This window comes from Ambystoma mexicanum, chromosome 4p, assembly GCF_040938575.1.
Source record: "Ambystoma mexicanum isolate Mex_15411 chromosome 4p, UKY_AmexF1_1, whole genome shotgun sequence".
Lineage (NCBI taxonomy): Eukaryota > Metazoa > Chordata > Amphibia > Caudata > Ambystomatidae > Ambystoma > Ambystoma mexicanum.
The window spans coordinates 489,260,481-489,283,111 of NC_090927.1; the positions used below are offsets into that span (position 1 = coordinate 489,260,481).

Below are 22,631 nucleotides of genomic sequence, written 5' to 3' on the forward strand. Positions count from 1 at the left end.
CTTTTGGGTTGTAATACCATATATGGCTTTGGGGATGCCTCCTGTCAGACTGACTGGAGCCTTCCCATAGGCTATGTGTTGTGGGTACACTCTACGGGTGGGACCTGTGTGAATGGAGTCTGAAATTAACTCACATTCTGTGTTACAGGTGTCTGGGTGTGGCGTGTGTGTGACACAATGCCTGAGACAGGGCTGACTGAAAACTGACATGAATGGAGTGTAGTGTGCCGAAATCCCATGTCTTTTCTATGGGTGTCTAGGTGGAGTGAATGGCCTGAATGCCTAGTGAGCCCGATTGGCTGCCTGCCTGCATGAATGCCCTTCTGCATTATTTTGTTGACTGGGCCTGGCTCAGCCTGAATGAATGGTGACCAAATGTGTATAACAGGGGACCTCTCACTCACCAATTGGTTCAGAAGCTGAAGTTGAAGTTGAAGCAAGAAAAGGCTATTCCTTGAAGCCCAGCTAGAGGAGAAGTCTGCTGCTGCAATTTCTTCATGTAGTCCAAAAGCTGCTGAGTTCTTCCAAGGACTGATCCAGAGAGGACCTGTTTAGAAGACCTCTCCCGAGCTCCAAGGGATCATCGTGAAACCTGCTGCTCTTCATCCGAAGTATCCTGGAAGCCAGTCATGTGTACCTGCAATCCGGAGAACGGCAGACATACAGGACTACTGTTGAAGAAGTCCATTGGTGTCACCTACCGTCCAAGAGGAGCGTTTGTGACCACTGGAAGCCTGTTACTGTCTACTGCCCAGAAGAGGGGTACTCTGGCATAGTGCTGCTTGATACCCAGATCTGCAAAAGTTCCAAGCTGCTGAAGAATACTTTGAGGGACATCCTTGCCATCATTACTGAACACTTTTTCCCACCAGAGACGGTCCAGGTTGGCAGAGTGCACAAGAAGGTCCATGGTGGGTTTCCCGCACCCAGAATCCAACAAAGATGTGCCGATGGTCCAGACATGGTGAGGGTCCATGGTTCACTCCAGTGGTCGAGTCCAGGTTGCCAGGAGCCGTCCAACGGTCCATGCTGCAGCTGCAGCACCGAACAATCGAAAGTCAGAAAACGGTGTAATTCCGAAACCCGACACCAAAACTGACCTATACTCCCGTCGCCTCCAGAAGTCACTCAAGGTCCCCAGGGGTCTTACTCTCATCTGCCAAGCATTTGAGGAGCCCACAGCAAGTTTCATCTTCCCAGGGCTTCTACAGTCAGAGAGATCATCGACCAACGGAGAGCACTGCAAAGAGCCAAACTGCTGCACTTCAGACAGACTTTGGTTCAATTTTCCCTCTTGGACTCAGCATCCCAGTGACTCCTTCTTCCAAGGGGGGGGTCTATGCTCGAATGGAAGCATCAAGTGAAACTGAGAAACTCTGCCACTTCACCTGCCAAGGTATCAAATGTACAGTTACGAGGTAGAGCATCTTCTAGTCTCAGGAGTAGGCCAAGGGTCCCAGATTCGTCTTGGATCCCGTTCTCCTGTGGCCTCTCAGGTACTTTGAGGTGGTAGAACCTTTCAGAAGAAAATAGACGGATATTAAACATTTTTGGCCTGGGCTGTAAAAGACAAGATACGTTACTCTCTAACATTTCCATTACTGGTTGCCCAGGTGGGGGGATCCTCACACAGAATTGTGTATCTAGTCTAAAGAAAGCATTCTGCCACTGTTCATAACTAATCTGCCTTACTTCCCTAATCTATGCTGTTCCACCACACCTAAGAATTCAAAGGCCTATTTAAAACTGTCTGCATTTGGTGCACTTATTACTGAATTTAAGTATTGTGTGGTAGCACATAGAGTGTATATATTTCCATTCTTGGAATAGAACTGCCTGAGTGCACAGTGTTATTATGTATATATATATATATATATATATATATATATATATATATATATATATATATATATATATATATCTGAACCTTATTTTATTTAAATAAGCTGTGGTATCACCTAACATAGTGTGTGGACATTCCTTTGTGTTGCTTGGGGACTCACTTTACTTAAGAACCTGCCTGCATCACCTCCTGAGTGCTTACGCCTTGGTTGCTCGTCCAAGCTACCATTTAGAGACCCTTGGCTGGCATGGTCTGTGCCTTTGTCCCAACCACATAGAGGACAGAAGTACTGTTGCCCCCTCCAGTCTTTACAGCAGAGCTCTTGGAGGTCAGCAGTGAACCAGGAGTTTATATGTACTGAAGGTTTGGTTCTGCAGGGCGCTAACGGTACAATGGTGTCAGTGGCTGCAGTCAATGGCTTGGAGTAAAGGTCAGCAAGCACATTAGGGTTGATGGAGTGGAGAGACCCAGATTGGAGTGTACTAAGCAAGGGCACAATACAATCTTTAGTGAGGTTTTGGGAGCTGTGGGTCAGTGTAGGTGGCAGAGATGGGGTGGCGAGTGTGGTGTGCCTAATGGGCGAGATAGTGAAGGACACAATGTGGTGGTCAGACCACGGGCAAGGGGCGTTGAAGAAGAAAAACACCTGCATTTGTGGTCTGCAATACAATTTAAGATACAACCTCTAAGATAAACAATGTCCATTAGTGCCTCACAGATATCTATTGAACAAAAACATTTAATAACATCAAAAATGTTCCACCATAATTGCATATTGAAGAAAAAATTCAACAAATTGAGACAAACAATGGGAAACCCATTTTGTCTTCCTAATGTGTGAGCTTGGTTTGTACTAATTTCATTAGAAACTGTATACCTCTTTTTGACATTTATAGCAATAATTCTGAATGCTATATCTTCATCAGGACTGAATAGAATGATCTGACACACAAACAAATAAATGTATATTTAAAATATGTGTTTATCATCTATACTTAATAAAAATAATTCCTCAATACTTTGAAATGCCTACATTACCATCCAATAAATTTGTCATGTAGGACGTTATAAACGTTCAAGGAAACCCCTGGCACGTAGTTGCATGATAATACAAAAGTATGCTATGGAATAATTTAACCATACCTTATGCGTGAACTCATACATAAACTAGCGAAAATGTGGGGTACCGCTTGAATACATTTGGCTTTCTTGATGTAGATTAACTCAAAATAAGCAGCAGTTCTGCCCCTGAAGATGGAGCACTCATCTCATTGTTCCCCATGGTATAAAACTATAAATGTATTTATTTATTTATTTTTATTTTTCCATTTATAAAGCACACTAAAGCCAGGGGCACCAAGGTGCTGTTTCATTACAAGTTACTCACAATAGATGTACAGAAAGTCAATAAAACGGGCAATGCCGAGTTCGAAGTTTATGCAAACAGCCACGACTTTAGGGCTCTCCGGAAGGTCCAGTGTGATAGCTTGACTCGCAAGGCAGGAGGGAATAGGTCAGATTGTTTGGCTGCAATAGTCGGGAAGCTAGAGCCTCCAGCTTTTGTCCATTTAAATTTAGGTTGGACGAGACAGTGCACATAGGTCGCTCTGGTGGGCTTGGAAGAATTTGTTTTCATAATTTTCTGTGAGAAGTAAGGGAGTTGGAGAGACATCTGTGTGTGATTGACAGGGTTTTAAATAAAATCTGTTCTTGAATCGGCAGTGTAAAGAAGGCATGGTATCAAACAGTAAGACAGACACAAGTGACCACAGTTCAAGGTATCTAATCCTAAATCTAAAGGTGGGAGCAAGCTACGACCATCAAATAATAATAACGCAGTCCTAGGAGTGTCTTGTCAAAATAAAAGGGCCTATGCTAATAAAGCTAATGCCATTCCTTAATTCTAAATACAAATGGTGTGGAAAACAATGTTATACAAAAGAAAAGTGTTCAGGAAATGATTTGTCAGGATAGTTGAGCCATTAGCTTCCCTTCCCCATGTTCTCAGCACGGGACAAGGTGGCACACTCGAATCTAGCACATACTCTGGCTTTTCTAGCATGCGGATGCTGTTCAAAATCTCAGTATCAGGGCCTTCTGTGCCAAAGTCTCTTTCCCATTCACATTCTCTTATTTCAAAGGGCCCAATGTGACAAACATTCAAAGTTCCTTTCTCCTCAGGATTCTCATATGCACAACTTCTCTGGTGATTCACTATTCACTCAGGGTGCCCCTCGGACGGGCTCAGACCCACTTTAAGTCAACATTTTCAATTGGTCTCCCTCCGTCAGTCTCGGACCAAATTTATCTCATTTTCCAAACTTTCTTTACTGTATGAAAACCGAAGACTTTCGACTGGGCACAGGACTTTGCTTGACCCATTGCAGGACCACTTTCATTCACAATTCTTTGTTCTCTTCTTAATGCAACCCTTTAATTTCACTTCTGCCACTTCTCAGCTGGATACTTACAGAGACCTTCGATTGAGCACCTTTGCGGTGCCAGATCACTCTCTCAAAGGTATCATATCTGGCATTTTAAAGTTCAAACACTCATCAACAGTTCAACTTTACTTGCGTCTTTTATTACACGCGTTTTAACAATGTTCATTCCAGCGCTCGTCATACAGTGTTGCTGCTTGCAACCTTGGCTTCAACACAGACTGGTCTTGTATCAGCCTCCCCAACTCAACAGCTGTGTTGATTTCAGTGAAGCTGCTTTGTTCTTGGAACCAAGGACAGTACCACAGCGGCTGCTGCTTCTCCCCGCCTTGATTAGTGGTGCTGGGCAGCCTCAGGTATCTCCAAGACAATGTTGGGATGGAAAAGGATCTATTGTTGTAGTCCTCCCTCCCCCTGCACACTCTTTAAGTCCGCCAAAAAGGCGGCTAATAATTTAATGCAAACAGCAATGATCAGTTGTGTAATATGTAAAATATTGATTCACCAAGTAATACCCATCAACAAATAATCTAAAAAAAGAGGACGCAACCTAAGAGACAGACTAGTCAAAGCAGAAAGACCGGCTAAGGACAAGGACTAGTCACAGCACGAAGACCGGCTAAGGACAAGCAACTGTTATTAAAAACAAAGAAAAAGGGAACTTTTCCGTGTCTGAACTGTACGCACTGCAACAATGTGACAAAAGGAGACACTATATCTCATCCCCAAACAGGCAGAAAAATCAAGCTCAGAGATTTTGCTACTTGCCTCTCCTCAGGTGTCATACATTCTCTAAAGTGTCCATGTGGGAAACTCTATATAGGTCAAACTACTAGACCTGTCAAGGAGTGATTTGTCCGAGCATAAATCTACCATCAGATGCAAGAATCTGAGAACTTCAGTAGCCAGACATTTCATGAAACATCAACATACTATTGCCCAGATTAAATTCCAAGTCATAGAAGTCGTTAAACGACCACAAAGGGGCGGTGATTATTCATCTCTGCTGTCCCAAAGAGGGAAATATTGAATACCCTTGCTTGACACCCCACATCCAATGGCTCTCAATGAGGAATTCTCCCTGAATTGCTTTATTTATTTTTTTTATTTTTTTTTATTTAACATTTTGTTTTTGATGCAAACGCATCTTTACAAAATATCAATACAATACTTATGCAATTCCTTACTTTACAACATTATATAAAAGAACTTTCATAGTTGCAAATGTTAAAAAACAAGTGAATATAATAACTATCCTTGCAGCATGTATCTACAATAAATGAGGGCTATACAGAAAAAATAATGAATTCGATTTGATTGCAAGATTCACTAACATAGAAGTTATAACATATAAATTAGAATGAAAAGTAAATGTATCGACTTATAAACTTTAAGTCACGCTAAACAGATTTAAAGCTGAATCAATAATTTTCACTAGACGAACAGTTGCAAGAATGATGGAGTTACAAGATCCCCACATGCAGCGAGACCATATTAATTCTCTCCCAACTTGTGAATGTGTGTTGGTGAAAGCATAGAAATTAGACATTCTGTCTGTTTCAAAGAAGGGACATATAAGAAATAGATGTTTTAAAGTTTCAGGGATATTCATATCTTTACAGAATCTGCACAAAGTATTTTCCACACTCTTAGCATCTTTTACCCAATGTTGTGTGCGTACATCTGTGTGAAAAAGATCTAAACGGAAGCGCATATATTGCATTCGAATTTCCGCACTCGGGCATAGCAAAAGATAGGGTAGACGTGGAACTTGATTGTGTCTAAAGAAAGCATATTCTGAGAATGAAGAATAAGATGCAATTTGATCACAGGTATTTGCCAAATCATTCCAAAAGAGACGTTTATGTGCAGTGATTATTTGATGCTCTAGATCTTGAGAGGCGACATTTATTCTGGAAAGAATCGAGAATATACGCTTTTGAAAATTCTTTATCGACCTTGGATGTAAAGTATGTAACATGAAATAGAGATCTTCATAAAGTGAATTTTCAATTGGGAAATTCATCTTGGCAAAGATTTTGAGAATACGCCAATTATACCGTGCAGACAGCGAATTGAGGCCTAATTCGTGGCGAAGGATGGCATTGGGAAGATATGAGGATAATCCTAAAGTAGCCCTCCATAATTTCCTTTGAAGTTTATTCAAAAAAGTGGATAGATCTAAGAGACAAATATCAAGACCATATAAAATAATTGCTTCCACTTTCTTGGAATAGAATTCCAGCAAAGGTACCAAGGAAAACCTACAATATTTTCGAAAAATTATTTTCATTTGATTCTGTAAAGGTATGATTTTTCCACATAAAGCTTTATGCCAAAAGGAAGGAGAGGAATTATTAGCAAGATTGTAACCAAGATAAATGGTCTGGTCAACAATTTGTATACTGTTTTGATTGATATGCCAACAAAATTTGCGCACCTTTTTCTTAGAGGATAGAACTAGGATGTTGGATTTAGCAAAATTTATTGTGAGGTGGTTTACTACACAGAATTGATAGAAGATTTCGAGTTTTTTCTGGAGACCTGAGTGTGTGCTATCAAAAAGTAGCACATCGTCCGCATATGCTAGCCACGAGAGTTTAAGCTTGCCAAGTCGAACCGCGTTAATTAGCGGAGAATCCCAGAGGTCTTCAATATCCGACAGGTAGAGGTTGAAAAGTACTGCCGCGAGGTTACAACCTTGTTTCACACCAATTGATGCAGGGATAGCCTCAGTCAGTAGCCCATTGTTGGAAATTCGGACTCTGAAGGAAGTCTGGTAGTGCAGCATAGCTAGAAGTGCAACTAGAGGAGTCGGGAATTTTAGTTTTAACATTTTTTCCCCAGAGTTTACTGCAAATAACGCAATCAAATGCGGACGACAGTTCTAGAGAAGCGATAAAGACGGGTCTAGTAAGGGAATTGTGTACCCCCACAGTAAGATTGGCTAAAATAGTTGCATTTATTTGTGTTCCCAGATTTTTTCTGAAACCTGTCTGTGCTTTGTTTAATATGCGTTTTTCTACAATATGTTTTTCAACATCTTGTAAAAGAAGTAGTGCGAAAACCTTAGCTGCGACATCAATCAATGCTATGGGCCTGAAATTTAAATGATTGTTTAACGGCCCTTTCTTATGTAAGGGGATAATAATGGAAGATGTCCATGAGGCTGGAAGCCTTTTTGCAACAAAGATAGATTGAAAAATCTTTAGAAGTGTAGCAGCCCAGAATAGCGGGTCATCTTTGATGACACAGGGTGGGAGACCATCAGGGCCTGCACATTTTGAGCTTTTCAATTTAGATATAGCAAAGAGGACATCTTCTAAAGACCAAGGACAAAGCGAGGAATCTGTGAAAGTAACACCTTAATATCAACTTCTTTAAAGCAACTTGGTAAAATATATTTTTGTTTAAAGAAAACAGCCCAACAGTTGCCATCCAGGGCGGTTTCAAAAGAGGGTTGAATGTAATTGTTAGCACCCCTAAGAATTGTCCATATGTCCCTGATGTTTTTATTGCAGATTAGTCTCACCATATTTTGATTCCCAATTAAATGATAAGAAAGACGCACAGCCTTTATTCTGTTTTTGTGGCTCCTTAATAGAGCTTTTTTAGCACCTATGTAGCTAATAGTACCCATGGAGGCGAGTTGTTTTTTCAGAGTTCTTAATGCTGTGTTTCTTTCATGCTTGAGTTTACCTAAGCGGTATGCTAAAAGGCTATCAGCATTACTTGTATTTTGGTGTTTTGCCGAGGAATTTGCAATGGTAATTAAGTGTAATTTTATCATGTGAAGATTCCAGGCTATAATAGTCTGAGCATTGCGATCATCATACGTGGAAAGGGGCCACCAATCATGATTTACCAGAAAGGTTATTTGGCGGCAAGTTGAAGTGTTCCATCTAATTGAAAGAAGATGGCGATCGCTGTGGATTAAAGTTAGGATTGGTGATCTATCAAAGGACGCTGATTCCACAGACAAAGTAGTTGATGGTATAGCATGGTCTCCATACGAAGGGAAATTTGTGTTGATAGGAGAGGATAAACCTGAGAGATGGTTAGATACAACAATATAATCAATGGACGAATGAGAGTTACCCCTCCGCCATGTAAAAAAGGATGCTTGACAATGAGGTTGTAATACAACGAGATCCCAGTGTGAGAGAAATTGCACCCATCTTTTACCATTTGCACATGCGTTCTTAAAGTGGTGGGATTGCATGTTAGGTGAAGCAGGGGTCAAAGGTTCATATAAGAATGCATTAAAGTCACCACAGATGATGACCATGATGTCAGGGTAGATGCAAAAAGCGTCCACCAACATAACATTCAGAATATGAAGAGCATAGTCTAAGCAAAAACAGTTAGGATTCCAATATAATGAAACTAGCATAATTCTTGTCTTTACTGAGAGATTAATATCAATAATAGTGGCTAGACACAGTTGGTTGGTAATAGTTTGAATTATCGTAAAGAGAAGCTTATTGTTAAGTAACAAAGTGAGTCCCCCACTGGGGCGACCAGCCGGGGGAAGAAAAGCAACATTGTGTACAGCAGTAAATCCATCAAATTGAAAATCATAACATTGCATTGTTTCTTGTAGAAAAAAAAAGAGAAGGTAGCTCATCAAAATTCTTATTGTTATACCATGTTTGCAAGTTATTAAAACCACAACAATTCCAAGATTGAATAAGGAAATGTTTACATTAGGATTTTGAAATAGATTGGGGGTTAGAAGACACAGCTGCATCAGATAGTGTTCGTGAGGGCACTATTCCTAAAAGACCATTTAGGGCAGATGTCAAAAGAGCTAAGTTTGAGAGAATTTTTTCATTTTCTGAGGAAAAAGATGAAACATTATCAGCTGTAGCAGTGATTTTGGGTGGCGGGGAGGATTAAATTCAAGGAATTGCATCGCCTTTTCAAGTGAAGGGAAGGCTTGCAATTCAAGCCCCAAAAAAACAAGATTCAATTTGTGTTCCCAGATGACTTTTGCAATGATTGGTGACAAAACCTTACACAACATCCTGTTGTTATTAATCAGAGGGAGCTTTATCCATTCAACATCCTGGGAAATTAGATTACGCAGTGCAGGAATTTTATAAAGAGTATTCCTCCAATCACCTGTGTTCAATCAGGGCTAAGATCAGGCAGGATGGTGTTCCTGCAAAGGACTTCCTCCAGCGCGAGTGGCAGCCCGCCACCAACAAGCGAGGAAATCCAATCCAGCGAGTCCAATGGAAGCGAGGCGCAGAGAAGGCAGATTCCAGAGAGACTTGGACCGCGGCACAGCAAATAGTCCTTTATTTAAGGTTGCATACATTCTTGTATCACCCCATAATATACTGTTCACAAACGTTTCTCAACCACCTACAGAGCATACACACCAGATTGCATACCTCAATGAACCAAAATAATGACTTTATGTTTTCTCTCATCACAGTTGCTAACGTATGAAGACGGAATGTGTCTCTGATGTATATTCACTTTCGTAAAATTACATCATTTGTCTACGTACTGATATATACCATGACTGCCCACATATTATATAGATTACAACATAGAATTGTGTTAGCCATTTCAGTTAGACATTTTAATTCTTCTTTTTTTTTCTAAGAACATGCTTGTGAGTTGCTAATAGAATCATACATATGTATTGGACATGACCTGTCATCACTACGTTACAGTTACACTGTTGAAATGGGTATTCACGGTTCAATTTCCATATGATGACCTTATCATGACTGCTTCAGTAATTATTACGTGGCTTTGTACTTCATTACTATAATCATCCCTGGTATTTGAGGCGATAGCTCCACTGTGCATTAGTTGTGATGCATATGTTCAATTTAATGGCCATTTCAGTGAAATATTGTAACTTACCTTGTTAACTAAGTCTGTAAGCTGTTATCAGAATCATACATATGCACATGACATTACCTGTCATCACTTCTTTACAGTCACACTGTAGAAATGGTTATTTACTGTTCAAAGTTCATATGATCACCCGACCATGATTTCCTGTATAATTATTTTGAAATTGCATCACTGTAATCATCCCATGATTTTAATATGACATCTCCACTGTGCATTAGTTGTGATGCATATATACAATTAATGGTCTTAGACTTGATAGAGGACTGACAGGTAGCCCTGCTATGAATGATCATTGGACATGAATGATTCAGTAGCTACATAGACAGTTAATTGACTTGAAGGCAAGATCACGTTATCCACCGCCATTAATTGATATATTAGGACTGTGACTTTTTGAACACAGTGTTATTACTCCTTGCTATATTCTCCCCTCGGGGAAATTGCAACTCTAGGTTAGTCCCTGAGCAAGAGAGGGTGAATATCATCACAGAGGCTATCAGACTATTACATTCAGTACCTATTCGTTGAACATAAGCACCGCCATACATTAATATACTATGGTTTAGTTACATTGTAAAATGGCTGCCAGATTCTTTCCTATCGCTACTAGTGGTCCGTCCTTGGTGTCTATCGGACACCTTATGTTTAAGGTATACACAAGATGGCACCCATTTGACTTTGGTATCATAGTCGCCTAGGATACGGGTGCCACACATCTCCGCCGACTGCGAGCACTCCACACTCTAATAGCTTGCAGGTACATGTTGCTGTGCTATTTCTGACGTTCTGAACAGAACATTTTATGCAATATGCGCCGATCCTTATTGTACGCTTTTTTGTCATCTTTTACTAGATATATCCTGCTTTAACTACCAGCATTTGTTAGCTTCAGGACGATGCATAAGAGTGTCCCCATGGTTACCCACATCTTACTCGCTGCACCCAGCGTGCAGAGTGTCCTTAAGGTACAGTCTCCTATCCTGGTTCTTTATAGGTTCCCTTTCATTAATTCCTTGCACTTGTTCTAAGTAATGAATACTCTCTTGCTCACATTTCCTTATATTTAGAGCGCCGTTTTTTGAAACACACGCCGCTGCACTAGATGCATGTTGAAGGGCAAGTCATTTGCACTACGGATGCCCGGCCGTTCTACCGGCTTAATTTGGAATTGAGAACTCTTTTATCACGGATATTCGATCGTAACAGCTTCCTCATCCATATATTTGGGAGGGTGAGTCATGTGCCCCACTTCCTGTTTCCACTGATCTTGTGAACCACTGGGGAATATGTTAGATCAGTCCTGATAGCAGTTAGTAGTTTGACATTATTCTTGTTGTCTATAACAGTTTCAGGAAGACACACTACGAAATATAACATTTTCAGGAAGACACGCTATGAAATATTCCAACTGCCTCATTTCCAACTTTTGAATTTTTGAGCACGATACTGGCACACCGATGTTGCCAATTGTTCCCATTGGTGAGTGTAATCCTTTTCCTTTAAGATAGCACTATAATAGTTCTTCCTTTATTTTGGGGATCATTTTAGTGGCATCCCTTCTAAGTCGTTTTACTCAGCATACTCTTGACCCATTCAATATGGTCCATCATAGCTTTCTACATGCTCTCCAGATATATAATATAGTTTGACAAATTTTGGGCCATATAACGGCTTCTTTCTTGATTTTACATCAATCACTTGCTACGCCACAGTGGCAGTACGTATAGCTCACCTCCAGTATTTTGCTATTGAATTCACCGATTTGAGAACTATATTTTTCGACATCTTTTACTGATATAGCTATTTACGCCCCCCCCCTTAACACATGTCGCTCTAGTTATTTGTCGCTGTGGTCTCATTATATGAATCTCCCCTAATAAGTGGTCTAATAAGCCTATTTTATACTTTCATTTATTGCTTTGCTCTCATTGGATAAGTTGCAACAGTATACAACAGGGCTCTGATTGTCTGTGCATGTGATTTATTAATTGATGTCTGATTTAGACTATTACACATTTATTTGCTCTATCTACTTGGGTTATAACAATATCTATGACATCTCTTCTTTTTTATGTATGTGATCCATCAACAGTCCCATTAGACTCTAGAAGACAACCTCGAAACGCACCAGCCTTCAATATTGGACAACTTGATTTGATTCCTTTGCTTCCACAATTGTTTGTGATTAAATTATTGTTGTTTTTTTTTTTTTTTAGATTATTTGTTGATGCGTATTACTTGGTGAATCAATATTTTACATATTACACAACTGATCATTACTGTTTGCATTAAATTATGCACTGCCTTTTTGGTGGACTTAAAGAGTGTGCAGGGGATGGGAGGACTCCAACTTTGGGACCTTTTCCTCTTTTCCTGTATGTAGTAGGGTTTTGTGCCAAGACCTTAGTTCCTCCCCTGCACCTTGAATTAGTTAACACCAGCTTTGCTGGTTTTTGAAAGATTATATCGTATATATTCGAAATATCGGTGTGCACCCGTTATTCCCATTTCATGGAAATTAATCCCACCCCCCCTAGGTGCTTTAAAGTGAGGCAAATCCTGTATGAAGCTGTGTAGTGTGCTAGGGTGGAGAGGGCCATGCTAAGAAACTAGGCACATATGTAACATAACAGGAATGATAGATGCATAGATCCAGTGTGTGCATAGAAGGGATCACCATTTTGTAATCATGGTAGATGCATAGTGTTGCATGGCTGCGCGGCATAATGTTAGCTCCATGGAAGGACTCAATTAGGCCCAGATCATTAAGATGAGACACAAGGCCAGTTCTCACGGAAGCTTCCCCTTGTCCTTTCACTGTTTCAATTACTTAGTATCACTGGGAGGAATGCACTCTTTAAGGCTGTCAGACAACAGCAGGCTCCTCGCAGTGCTCATTCTTCACAATCAGTATACCAGCAGACTTTCAGCCCCCACCCAGCCTACCCAGAGCCATGGCCCACACCACTGACCCGATCCAGAGACCCCTGCATTCTATCATAGTGAGTGACCCCAACCCCCAGTCATAAAAACCAATGGCCATAAAAGATCTAAGCATGTACGGCCGTGTTCACCTTTACACATAAATACATAATTTGTATCACGCGGTACAGGGAGGGATAAATTATAGATCAAAATGAGGGTGGCGGCCTTGGGTGCAAGGAGTGCAGTAGCAACAAAGCACAGAATGTGTGGTTCAGTGTGACTGTATTTCTTCCTCCCTTACCCCTGGCACCAGTCCCCGAGCCTCCAAGGGACATGCCACAGTGATATAGTAGTAGACTTAGTGTATCATAGCAGTCCTGATATTGTAATTTACGAGGAACCTGACCTCTCCTCAGAGAGATGAGCCCATCTGACCCACGTGGGAACTGACAGATGGTGGACATTTGAACCGATCGCAGCCTGGCATCGCCTATGGAGCAGGCCCATGTATATGGTCTCATCAATCAGTGGCAATAGTTTTCACTGTATATTTATGACGTTTTACTATCTCTTAAGCTTCTGCTTGTACTAAGTTGGACCAGAATGTTCTTGACCAGCAGAGTTATTTGCTGATACCTTTGTACTCTTTACAATTAAACCTTGCTATCCTTTAAAGCAATCTTTTTTTTTTCCCTAGGGGGTTGTATTCCTTCTGGAAGTGCTGAATTTGAATATAGGCTGCTCTGTTCAAGACATTCAGTAGAAAGGGGACAGTTGTAATTGGACAGTAGTTGTTTGGGGCAGTGGGGACTAGTGGAGGTTTTTTAATAAGTGGGAGTACCCAGGCTTCCTTGAGGCTGGTGGGGACTATGCCAGTGGAGAAGGAGGCGTTAATAAAGGTGGCAATGAACAGTGCCAAGACCTCCGAGTAGTCCTTAATGACGGCCGCTGGGCATAGGTCCCCTTTGCATCTTGAAGGTTTCAGGCCCTTTAGGATGATTTTGACTTCAGCCTCAGTGACATTGCTGACACAAAACATCAAAAGGTCTTGGCGGATGGCAGTTGGGGGAGGGATGGTAGCCAGGGGCTGTTGAAAGGATTTAAGCATAGATTGCGTGGATTTTTTTATGTAAGGTGTCAATTTTGGTAAACATGGGATTTTGAATATTAGTGCTTCATGCCTCATCTTTAGTGATAGTGGGAGGGGGGTTGGAAGGGGCTTTTAATTTCCTGAGGCTCGTGAAAATCTCATGGGTGTTAGACCTAGCATTATAGGTGGTAGATTTAGCAAGAAAGATGCCTTGCTTGTTGCGTTATGCTACAGTTGTGAACAAAATCTTCAAGGCGCCTGAGGGTGATTTTTTCCACTTAGATTCTGCTAGCCATTAATTTGCATGGATATGATGCTGGAAATGCCTTTTGGAGGGGCAGGGCCTCCTGGACCTTGTCCTACCACTTCTCTATGTTTTCTGCCACTGAGGCCCAGCCAGGACCTCTGGCAGTCCAGCTCTTCTTGTTTTTCTTTTGGTGAACAACACCCATGGGGTACCCTTATGTCACCCATGTGTTGGGTACACCCTTATGTATGTTTTCGGGCATCTGTGTATTGCCTACAGAGCAGGGTATGGGCTGGTGGCAGCTACATACTGACTTTTCAGTGGCTCTGGGTGTCCTCCATTTGTGGGACACGCAGGCCCTGCCATGGGAATCAATGGATTCCCGATAGAAGGAAAGATGGCCACTTTTATGTTATGTTATGTTATGTTATCAAAACAGCTAGAGTGCACTATCACCCAAGGGTATCCAGGACTGGTGCAACTAATTTGGCCACCGTAGGCAAAGTGTCACATTGGCACCCCTCACTCTGGGTCCTAACCCTTGACTAAAGAATGTGTACAGCTCCCACACATTCCTTGGTGTGGGAACATCTGGCCCCATAGCGAAAATGAAAAGCTGGCACTGATGAATGTATGCACAGTAACTGAACACACATTAAAAAGAAATATACAATTTTGGCTCAATTGACCTTTCCCCTTAGAAGAAAGTGGACAAGACAAAAGAGCATAGACATTACAAATAAAATAATCAACACCGGAAAAATGACCTGAGATGGGAGATTTTCCATATGTACACTGGCAAAGTATACAATCTTTTAATCCCAACAATTTATAGTGATGTATTCCAGAGAAAACAAAATCCCAATACAAGACATAATAATAATAATAATAATAATAATAATAATAATTTAGCATTTATATAGCGCTACAAAACCTCAGGTATCTCAGCACTGCTTATTGCCCACGGAGTGTGGTGCTCATTTATCGACCTCGGAAGTATGAAAGGCTGAGTTTGGCCCTGCCGGATTCGAACCTGTGTCAGCAAGCTCTTGCCAGATGTCAAAGTGAGCAGTCTACTCGCTGTGCTATAGGACTGGCTGTTTTGTCAACACTTTTATGTGGTCTTGCGGGTAAGTGTCTGCACTTGAACCATGACAATCTGGGTGAAATCCTTGTAGCACTTGAGAAAGTTTGCCAGCCTCAGAAACACCCTGGCAGGGTGACGTCCACCCTTTGAAAAAGAGTGCTAACCCATATGTTTCCTCTGGTTGTGCCCTGAAAATCACCACATAGGCACAATAAGGGAAAACAATCTTGCCAGGATTGCAACCTCTTACCACATCCTGGGCATATATGTAAATGACTCGCGTGCCCTCTGATCATTTCCCCTCACCCCATGTTTAGCTTTGAACAGTATTCTGTTTTAGAAAGTTGGCTTAAAAAGTACAAAAACCATAGTAAGGTATTCACACAGATGAATAAATCCTGATAGAAACATGTAAGGCCAAAAGTGCAAAATTGTGGCATTATTCGCCCCCCATCTTGAAAGGGAGACTACAAATACCAAAATGCAATTCAGCAGAAGGCAAAAAAGGGCCTTTGAGTTTTGAAAATATACTTTCAAGACTTAGTCTCATAACAAAAGGTATTGTGTGAAAAGGTTACCTGTTTGTGTTACAATGTTTGACAAATACTGGCTTTATATAGGGTGTGATGAAAAGATTACATTCTACCAAAAATACATGCTTTTTGGTGTTAAATATGAACATCTGAAAATAATGTATTTAGTTTAAAACTGGTTTGTATGCTATATTTTGAGTGGCCTGAATGGAGGGCGTAGTTTTAGTCAGCAAACTGGTGGCTTGCGTGTGCTTTTAGAATAAAAATGACGCTTTGCATGTCTTAACACGCAAACGTTAAGAACGTCTTGTCAAAACAATGGTCTCTTAAATGGGCCATCAACTGGAAATCGCTCCCACTTTAAAAGCTCTGCTAGATGAAAGAAATTGATAAGCCGCAATTATGGGTCCTGCAGCTTTTGATAGGTGGCCCACTGAGTGTGGGGTATATGTGTCCCCAGGGGCTTGGGAGGTGACAGTCACACATGAACCAATGCCCTGTAGTAACTGCACATGGAGCACATAAATGAATGCTGCACATTCCAGTACATATCCGCCGCAATTATGGGTCCTGCAGCTTTTGATAGGTGGCCCACTGAGTGTGGGGTATATGTGTCCCCAGGGGCTTGGGAGGTGACAGTCACACATGAACCAATGCCCTGTAGTAACTGCACATGGAGCACATAAATGAATGCTGCACATTCCAGTACATATCCCTCACACCGACGGATCAATGACTTGCTACTGGCCTCTGCCTAACAAGCATGACTAGATATCCTGCTCTTAGTTCCTGGATACTGCCCTCGAACATATCACGCACATGTCCAGCCAGTGTCCCGAAATGATCAAATCTGAATAAATGCCCAGTTACTGCCCCAGTACACATCACACAGAAGTTGCTGCACACACAAGCACTGTTACCGTGCTGCTGATCCAGTGAATTTAGGTTCTAGTGCCATGCTGCTGGGCTGATTACACGCTTTAAATCAATAAATGCCTTGCTGCCATCCCCACCCCCTGTGATTTCAGCTTGTATCTATTTCCTCATATACACCAGATAGATTGTCTGTGTCCCACTCTTGCTCTTGTGCGTTTTAACCTCACGTATCCCGACTATTTGCTTATCAGATTACCCTCCCTCACCTCCCACCCACCACTTTAGCTTTTTCCCAAACTCCAGCCCTCCTTCCGGATACTATCAGACAGACATTTTGGCAAGTAGCCCTGGACCCCTGTGGAAAACCAAGCAGACAAGAAACAAACAGAAACTTTTTTCTTGCACTGTCACATTTTAATACAACAGGACATCATGAACCCATTGGAATTGTTGTCGCCACTGTCTGGATCCTAGCAAAATCTGAACATATATCTGTCTTAATAATTAGTGTAGGACGCCAAGGGGCCATGTAAATAACAGCAGTGCTATATGTAACATGGCAGAAAGCATGATATTAGTCGTAAATCAAGCCTGTTCCAAACAGCATACAAACATTTCAATTTGTAATGTATTATTCAGATCATATACCCTCGCTCGAATCCTCATGATACGCAGGCTCCAGCTAGTGTGCAGCAGGGACGGCCACCACAGACGGTCACCAGAAGACAGTCAACTCGTCCAGAAGTCGGAGAAGAGAACATTCTCATGTGAGAGCCTCAGTCACGAGCGCAGTGGGCAGGTGCAGTGCTAATGTGCAGGTGCTGCCTGAGGATATGCGCAAGGCACAGCGTGCCATGCCCACACCCTCCTGAGTCTGACCGGAACCTCCTCACAGTGCATCTGCGGCTGAGAGTACCGCCCACCTCAGTCACGAGAGCGAGAATAGATTATAATAAATAAACATTATACAATAAATCATGCATTTGACACTATAAACGTTTCACATTATAGGCAAGCGCCTAACCTTGCCTAGTGGTAGCACCGGCCCTGAGGGTATTTTTACACTGGGACATCACAGGTAAGGTGCATAGTCGGGACTAAAATTGAAAAGTCTTCAGGGAGTGTCTACACTCTAGGTACTTATGAACAAACCTCAATGAAAGTGGTAAGGACTTCCAGAGTTGGGCCACCGCCACAGTAAAAGCCAGATCACCAACCTTAGCTACCCTAGTGGTAGGGACTGACAAAAGACCAGTGTCGAAGTTCACGACGAGGGAGATATTGTTCAAATTTATCCTGAAGGTAGCTGGCTCCTTGGCCATAAAGAGCGCAATGGACCAAATATAGAGACTTGAAGTCAATTTGTCTGGCCACTGGTAGCCAATGTAAAGCGCAAAGAATTGTGGTAGTGTGTGCCCCACTCGAGCTGCAAGATTCTACAAAAGCTGCAGACAATATACCACGCTCTTAGGTTGGGCTAGATAGAGTGCATTGCAATAGTCTATCCTACTATAGATCAATGCAACCACAACTGGTGAGCAGAGATGAGGAGGTATCAGATGAAGCACCTTCCGTAGAACCCTCAGCTGAAAGTGTCCAACTTTACAAACATAGACAGGGTAGAGGATAATGCCAAGATGTTTGACCACTGTCACTGGGACAGGAAGACACCCAAGTGTAGATGGCCAGAAAGAACAAACCCATAGTGAAGGAATAGGAGGAGCACCCACCACCAACTCCTCTGTCACCAACACTGTGGCCTCTTGGTTTCGATTGCCTTTTACCTTGTTTCCCAAAGTCCTGGGAAGACCTGACTCTGTTCCTTCCTCCTCACTGGCTTTTGGGTTGTAATACCATATATGGCTTTGGGGATGCCTCCTGTCAGACTGACTGGAGCCTTCCCATAGGCTATGTGTTGTGGGTACACTCTACGGGTGGGACCTGTGTGAATGGAGTCTGAAATTAACTCACATTCTGTGTTACAGGTGTCTGGGGGTGGCGTGTGTGTGACACAATGCCTGAGACAGGGCTGACTGAAAACTGACATGAATGGAGTGTAGTGTGCCGAAATCCCATGTCTTTTCTATGGGTGTCTAGGTGGAGTGAATGGCCTGAATGCCTAGTGAGCCCGATTGGCTGCCTGCCTGCATGAATGCCCTTCTGCATTATTTTGTTGACTGGGCCTGGCTCAGCCTGAATGAATGGTGACCAAATGTGTATAACAGGGGACCTCTCACTCACCAATTGGTTCAGAAGCTGAAGTTGAAGTTGAAGCAAGAAAAAGCTATTCCTTGAAGCCCAGCTAGAGGAGAAGTCTGCTGCTGCAATTTCTTCATGTAATCCAAAAGCTGCTGAGTTCTTCCAAGGACTGATCCAGAGAGGACCTGTTTAGAAGACCTCTCCCGAGCTCCAAGGGATCATCGTGAAACCTGCTGCTCTTCATCCGAAGTATCCTGGAAGCCAGTCATGTGTACCTGCAATCCGGAGAACGGCAGACATACAGGACTACTGTTGAAGAAGTCCATTGGTGTCACCTACCGTCCAAGAGGAGCGTTTGTGACCACTGGAAGCCTGTCACTGTCTACTGCCCAGAAGAGGGGTACTCTGGCATAGTGCTGCTTGATACCCAGATCTGCAAAAGTTCCAAGCTGCTGAAGAATACTTTGAGGGACATCCTTGCCATCATTACTGAACACTTTTTCCCACCAGAGACGGTCCAGGTTGGCAGAGTGCACAAGAAGGTCCATGGTGGGTTTCCGCACCCAGAATCCAACAAAGATGTGCCGATGGTCCAGACATGGTGAGGGTCCATGGTTCACTCCAGTGGTCGAGTCCAGGTTGCCAGGAGCCGTCCAACGGTCCATGCTGCAGCTGCAGCACCGAACAATCGAAAGTCAGAAAACGGTGTAATTCCGAAACCCGACACCAAAACTGACCTATACTCCCGTCGCCTCCAGAAGTCACTCAAGGTCCCCAGGGGTCTTACTCTCATCTGCCAAGCATTTGAGGAGCCCCCAGCAAGTTTCATCTTCCCAGGGCTTCTACAGTCAGAGAGATCATCGACCAACGGAGAGCACTGCAAAGAGCCAAACTGCTGCACTTCAGACAGACTTTGGTTCAATTTTCCCTCTTGGACTCAGCATCCCAGTGACTCCTTCTTCCAAGGGGGGGTCTATGCTCGAATGGAAGCATCAAGTGAAACTGAGAAACTCTGCCACTTCACCTGCCAAGGTATCAAATGTACAGTTACGAGGTAGAGCATCTTCTAGTCTCAGGAGTAGGCCAAGGGTCCCAGATTCGTCTTGGATCCCGTTCTCCTGTGGCCTCTCAGGTACTTTGAGGTGGTAGAACCTTTCAGAAGAAAATAGACGGATATTAAACATTTTTGGCCTGGGCTGTAAAAGACAAGATACGTTACTCTCTAACATTTCCATTACTGGTTGCCCAGGTGGGGGGATCCTCACACAGAATTGTGTATCTAGTCTAAAGAAAGCATTCTGCCACTGTTCATAACTAATCTGCCTTTCTTCCCTAATCTATGCTGTTCCACCACACCTAAGAATTCAAAGGCCTATTTAAAACTGTCTGCATTTGGTGCACTTATTACTGAATTTAAGTACTGTGTGGTAGCACATAGAGTGTATATATTTCCATTCTTGGAATAGAACTGCCTGAGTGCACAGTGTTATTATGTATATGTATGTATATATATATATATATATATATATATATATATATATATATATATGAACCTTATTTTATTTAAATAAGCTGTGGTATCACCTAACATAGTGTGTGGACATTCCTTTGTGTTGCTTGGGGACTCACTGTACTTAAGAACCTGCCTGCATCACCTCCTGAGTGCTTACGCCTAGGTTGCTCGTCCAAGCTACCATTTAGAGACCCTTGGCTGGCATGGTCTGTGCCTTTGTCCCAACCACATAGAGGACAGAAGTACTGTTGCCCCCTCCAGTCTTTACAGCAGAGCTCTTGGAGGTCAGCAGTGAACCAGGAGTTTATATGTACTGAAGGTTTGGTTCTGCGGGGCGCTAACGGTACAATGGTGTCAGTGGCTGCAGTCAATGTCTTGGAGTAAAGGTCAGCAAGCACATTAGGGTTGATGGAGTGGAGAGACCCAGATTGGAGTGTACTAAGCAAGGGCACAATACAATCTTTAGTGAGGTTTTGGGAGCTGTGGGTCAGTGTAGGTGGCAGAGATGGGGTGGCGAGTGTGGTGTGCCTAATGGGCGAGATAGTGAAGGACACAATGTGGTGGTCAGACCACGGGCAAGGGGCGTTGAAGAAGAAAAACACCTGCATTTGTGGTCTGCAATACAATCTAAGATACAACCTCTAAGATAAACAATGTCCATTAGTGCCTCACAGATATCTATTGAACAAAAACATTTAATAACATCAAAAATGTTCCACCATAATTGCATATTGAAGAAAAAATTCAACAAATTGAGACAAACAATGGGAAACCCATTTTGTCTTCCTAATGTGTGAGCTTGGTTTGTACTAATTTCATTAGAAACTGTATACCTCTTTTTGACATTTATAGCAATAATTCTGAATGCTATATCTTCATCAGGACTGAATAGAATGATCTGACACACAAACAAATAAATGTATATTTAAAATATGTGTTTATCATCTATACTTAATAAAAATAATTCCTCAATACTTTGAAATGCCTACATTACCATCCAATAAATTTGTCATGTAGGACGTTATAAACGTTCAAGGAAACCCCTGGCACGTAGTTGCATGATAATACAAAAGTATGCTATGGTATAATTTAACCATACCTTATGCGTGAACTCATACATAAACTAGCGAAAATGTGGGGTACCGCTTGAATACATTTGGCTTTCTTGATGTAGATTAACTCAAAATAAGCAGCAGTTCTGCCCCTGAAGATGGAGCACTCATCTCATTGTTCCCCATGGTATAAAACTATAAATGTATTTATTTATTTATTTTTATTTTTCCATTTATAAAGCACACTAAAGCCAGGGGCACCAAGGTGCTGTTTCATTACTAGTTACTCACAATAGATGTACAGAAAGTCAATAAAACGGGCAATGCCGAGTTCGAAGTTTATGCAAACAGCCACGACTTTAGATACAACCTTTGACATGGGTGGGTGCACTGATACCGTGTTTAAAACTTAGTGTATTGAGGGAATTAGCTACAAAGGTAGCAATTGGGTCAGCCGGGTCATTGAATCCAAGGTTTAAGACCCATAAGAGGGTGGTTTTGGAGTTTGGCTTAATGGTGGAACACAAGGTATGTAAGATGTCCTCTTCGAAGGTTTGGCTCGGGCATGGAATTGGATTGATGACGTGTAGTGAGATGTAGTAAATGGATATAATATATTTCAAAAATTGTTCTTGTTAATATCTGCACTCTCAATTAATGGTAACTAAATGTGCCCCAATTTTCACATCGAGTTCCCTGTCGTAAAAGTGGTGGGCATAAAAAACTCAACCAGGCCTTAATTTTCCTTGGACGGTGCAAGATCTTATTTTTTATTATAATTATATAATATATCAGAAACTCAACTTTTACAATAATAGCATGTATAAACACATTTTACAAATACTTAACACAATTTATCACATATATCATATTCCAATTTCATAAATAATAAAACATTTACCAAGACCTAAAATGAAAACATGTGTTTCACTAAAATAATAAAACATC

General features: G+C 41.9%; 1 protein-coding gene across 3 annotated transcripts in view; it reads right to left on the bottom strand.

Annotated features, from left to right (window-relative positions):
• RNF144A (ring finger protein 144A) overlaps positions 1 to 22,631 on the bottom strand; it is a 670,385-nt gene that overhangs the window by 575,450 nt on the left and 72,304 nt on the right. The window lies entirely within an intron of this gene.